The sequence below is a fragment of the Falco rusticolus genome, chromosome 2 (assembly GCF_015220075.1).
Source record: "Falco rusticolus isolate bFalRus1 chromosome 2, bFalRus1.pri, whole genome shotgun sequence".
NCBI lineage: Eukaryota > Metazoa > Chordata > Aves > Falconiformes > Falconidae > Falco > Falco rusticolus.
In genome coordinates this window covers 118628540-118633541 of record NC_051188.1, presented here as the reverse complement: position 1 = coordinate 118633541, position 5002 = coordinate 118628540, and the positions used below count along the sequence as shown (strand labels likewise).

The window sequence follows — 5002 nt, the reverse complement described above, 5'->3', positions numbered from 1 at the left end:
GCGGGGCGTACGGGGGAGGGGGGCGGGGCCTTCCCGACGCTGATTGGCTGCAACCGCTGGTGCGGGGGTGAGTGACGGCTGTGACGGTGCAGGGGGCCGGCGGGCGGCTGCGCTCCCCCTGCGCTCGCCTCAGCGCAGCGTGGCGGGCGGCTGCGCCGGGGCTGGGGCGGGCTGGGCGCCGCGGGTGGGAAGAGAGTCCCGCGCCCTCCTCGGGGGAGCCAGAACAGCCCGCGGGAACAGCTTCAACAAAGCTCGGTTTTGTTTGGGTTTGGGGTGGATTTTTTTGAGGGTGGTGTTTGGGGTTTTTATTTTATTTTATTTCTTTAGTAATTATCGGGACACATTTTGCTTGGCCACTTGAGCTCCACAGTCATGGTTTATTTTTCCCTGCACGCACAGCGGCGAAGGTCGCGCTTTGGGTAACATGGCGGACTAACATGGCCGGGGCCGCGACGAGGGGGGTGCCGAGCCCAACGAAAGGGGAAGCGCTGACAGGGCGGCTCGGCTCCCGTTCCCTCTGCTCCGGCGGCTCCCCCCGGTCGCTTTATTGATCCTGAACGCGGTCAATCCCCCCCCGGGGGGGCTCGCGGTGCCTGAGGGGGCTTTCCCGCCAAGCGCCGGCCGCCGGGTGACTCGCCCTGCTCCGCCGGGCCGCCAGGCTTTCTAAGACAGCACAAAACACTGATTCTCTAAGCGATTTCTTGTTGCCCTTCCATTAGAAGTGGGGAGAAATGCTCTTTCTACCTCCTTTCAGTAACGCTTAACTATTTTAAGAACTGTTTTAACAAATTCTATTTTTTTCCCTCCTCAAGTAGCCCTCTTTAGGACTTTTTTGCCGATTTACAGTAGAATTGCCTCAAGATTTTGGATCTATAAATACTTGCACTCTAAATGCATATTTTGTTCTCAGGCATATGTGTTGGTGAAGCATTAAAAACAGGACTTAAATAGATTTGGGCATCGTGCACATAGAACTACATATATTTATGTTTTTACAAGTCCCAAAGTTCGACAGGACAAAAGCCAGGGCAGAGTCAAAACTCTGTGAAAAACTGAATTGCCATAGTTTTAGTGTCTCACGTGCTTTTACTACATTTAGGGTGGTTTTTAGCTGGTGCATTAACAATGGCTTGGGGGGTTCTTCCCCCCGCCCCACCACCTGCTCGCTGAGGTTCTGTCCTCTTAAGTTCTTCCCCAGCCCCTCCATGAGCGATTAATGGATACCGGTGCCTTGAGTACTGTGTTTGTTTTCTGCAGATACTCATAAAGCACTCGGACATCCTCCAGCATTCATGTTTGGTAAAAAGCCTTGAGCAGCGGGAGCCGTCTGACTCCAGGAACGATGGAGGGGGCTGGCATGAAGCAGCTGATCCTGCTCCTGCCAAACTGATTCAGATGATGTTCTCTGGAGGCCAGAAGAAACAGGCTGGAGCAGAGGGTAGTAGGGAAGACATGTCTGCTTTAGTTGTAGCTCACGCATCTGCACCCAGCCTGAGTGCCAATGCATCGAGAGCTGCAGGCAGACACTGGGGGACAGGGTCGGCTCTGTGGGGAGCTGTGCCACATGTTTGTAAGAAAAGTGGGGGAGCTCACCTCCTCCTGCAAAGAAGAGAAGGCTACAGCTGCAGCACGCATTTGTCGCTGTTGCTAAGGTAGCACATAATACACCCACACTAGCCTAAAAGCAAAACGGCGCGCATGGGAAATTTCAGGCAGCCAGGAGTCTTGTGTGTGAGAGTGCTGCTCTCTGTCAGGTGCTGTCTCCAATGCTACTGAACCCCGACAGATAACTCTCCATGCATGCCATTTCCCTGAATTTTTTTTTTTTTTTTTTTTTTGGGGGCGGGGGGGGTAGCTGTGCCATCCAGTTAGGTGTGCATCTGCAATATTTTGTCTTGTAATGCTCTGCCTTCTGCTGCTGAGAAAAGTGTGCAATGCCTCTGCTTGCTGATGGTTTCAGGAAGCAGGGTTGGGCTGCACAGGGCAGTTCTGATGCTTGCTGAGAGAAAGGTTTAAGCACTTGCTGCTTTCCTTTCCGAGCCAGGTACACAAAGCCAACCCTGCTGTAATGGAAGAGCTGCATGCTTTTAACCACCTCTTCTAACATCACCGTGACCACTTCCCTCTCCTTTTGGCCTGCGGTACTCCACCCAATGCGTGGAGTGCGTGCACACCCTAGAAGCTGGCACAGAAACACACCTCAGAAGCTGTGAAAAGGACAGACCCGTCTCTGACTTGCTTATTGGGCCCAAGTGCTCCAAAAGCAATACATCATATAGTTTGAAAACTGTGCGTGAGTACCTCATTTATGACTTCCAACGCACACTTTTGGTCTTTAAATTAGGCAACTACTTTATTCCCACTACTAGGCACTGATCTGCTCTTTTACTGCTCTTTGGAGCGCCTTCGATCATCGGGGTCAGCAAGCAAAGCTGCGACAGGCGTGAATCACATAGACAAGCCAATGTGCAGGAGGCAGCAACTGCTGTGGCTGGCAGGAACACGCTGAAGAGTGACATAAAAGCCTGCATGCCTAAAGCAAAGGGTGTCTGTAGCTGTGATTTGTCAAACTGACTGTGAGGGCTGTCTCCATCAGCAAGAAATGCAGCGGCCAGACCTCCATCTGTGTTCCTGGACTCGCTCAACGTAGGGATCATAACACTCGCAGAAACCATCCGTACCCAGCAGTCACAGTGCTGCAGCAACGTGATGGGTGATACCTTGTTCTCCTTCAGTTGCTGCGAAGCACTCATCGAGGAGCCTGTGATCCCTTTCTTTTTTGATATGGAAACCGAGGCATGCGGAGGTTAAAGAACTGACTAAGGTTGCATAATTAGCCAGTGGCAGAGCTGATTATAGACTCCATTTCTCCAGGCCTGAGATCTAACTCCGAGACCTGTCTCGGGGGCATAGGCAGGCTACCAATACTGTACATCGCAGCTCTATAGAATATGACATTTTTAGAACAGGCTCGACCCTGAATTTACTATAGTTTTAAAAAAACAAAACGGTGGGGGGAAAAAAGTGGAAAAGAAAAGCAACAATATTTTCTTCTTACAAGAGATCCTGCCTGAGCGAGAGGGTAAAAATGGGATTCAAGTGACATTTATAAATATTAATGGCCTTCTAAGCACTAGCACATTAAAAATGTTTCCAAAGACCAAAGCCTGAATTGACTTTGAGTAATAGTGGCTGGAGACCTAGTAAAAAATAAAGCAATGCTGTGAAAAAGCGCTAACTTTTCACAGTTGTTTGGTAGGGCTAAAATGCAGTCATTTTTCTTCCATTTCAAAACTATTTTAGGGAAATAGTGCTTCTTTCATGCTCCCCCCTCCCCTGCCTGACTTACTCTCTTTCTGCTCCTGTTGTGTATCTGAATGCCGGTTTTTTGCATTTCAGTTTTTGTTTTGCATTCTCTATTCAGCTGCCACAGTAGCTGCTGGGATTCATCACACAGCTCAGCCCTTTAGTGACTTTGTGGCCACTGACAACCCAGCCAGTGAAACACTCTCCTGCTACGAGTGAGAAGATTTGCAGTTGAGGTCACCGAACACCCGCTGCAGACCACTGCCTGAGACAGCCTGGGTGTTATCTGCAGCTGCCCTCCACTTACGTGAGACTTCTGGAGAAATGGGTCAGATTATCAACGCGCTTATAGGTGGTGAAGACGGTGATCTGCTTTCACCCTAGGCGTTTTGCCCCTTCCAAGAAAGTTCTGTAATGGTGAAACAGTATGTATCATTGCAGGGAATGGTTTGGTTAAACAAAAACTGTAATATTCTACTCAGTTCTCAAGGGCAGTTCCAGAAACATCTCATTTCAGTCAAGATTCACTTGGAGAGAGGGAAAATTCTTCTAAAATATTTAAGAAGAAAGGTTCATAGCTTGCAAGCTGTTTAAAGGCATGACTTTCCACGCAGTGTAAGTCAGAATCCCTTTTGATGTCAAAAAGAATTAGGCTTTTCCTATCTTCAAATGTCTTGGCTCAGCCACCTAAATGCATTTACAAACCTGGCCTTAGCAGCTTTCATTAGTGTACTGGCAGGTTGAGCACACAGAACACATTGTCCCCCACGTCACAAGTAGTTGTGACTAATGCACCTATCACGTTCAGTGTGCTACAGCACGAAGCATATTCTAACCATGCCTTGCATTTAGCCAGTCTGTCCTCCCTGGAGGCACCCACCAGCGTGGCCCAGCCCAGCCACCATCCTGGTTTTGCAACCTGCAAGTACGGGCCCAAGGCAAAATAATGCCACTCCCTGTATCAAAACAACAAAATCTTCTCCCTCCGTCACGGCCGGCAGAAGAAAGGTCTGTGCCTGCTCCCCCTCTGCACCGCGGCAGCTGCAGGCGCGGTGATGTCCCCTGTGCAGTGATACCCAGCGGGCTGGAGGCAGCACATCTTTGCGAGCCGTTTGGAGGGACACCCATGCCGACTGACTCCAGCGCCTGCACACTGGCTGGCTGGCTGCCTTCGGCCACGACGGGCTGAGCATCTGCTGGGGCCTCCCAGGTTCCCTTGACATGGCACGTTCTCTGTGCGGTCTTGCGCTCTGTCCTCTCCCTCCTCCTTCCCCAGCCCCAGCCCAGGCTGCTGCTGTCTTTCATAAAATCCATAGAAATATAATCATCATGGAGATGTCTGCCTCTAGTGATTTTTTTCTTTGGAAATAATTATAATTGGCTGTGGCAGTTAAAAACTTATCAGCATAGGCAGATGACAGACAGCACAATCACATAAGCTTCCCTCTGAAAAAATAAAGCTAAAACCCATTTATCACTGTAGTTGGGAACAAAGGGCCTTCTGAAGAGCCAGGCTGTGAAAACACAGAGGGAAGACTGTTATGCTCATGGATTAAATCTGTGGTAGGTAACGAAGCACAAGCAGTCCGTTTGCAAGATGGTGCTGTAGTAATTATAACAATATCACTTCTTTCACCTGAGGAATACCTAGCTAGGGATACATCCCCCTGTTCAGAGGCAGTGACTGAGCTCCCAA

At 49.8% G+C, this 5002-nt stretch overlaps 1 long non-coding RNA gene across 1 annotated transcript; it reads left to right on the top strand.

Annotated features, from left to right (window-relative positions):
- Positions 1-607: 607 nt before the first annotated feature.
- On the top strand, positions 608-4642 carry LOC119143700. The gene is made up of 2 exons (XR_005102768.1): positions 608-2646; positions 3425-4642. It is a non-coding gene; the product is annotated as an uncharacterized LOC119143700 (long non-coding RNA).
- The last annotated feature ends 360 nt before the right edge of the window (positions 4643-5002 follow it).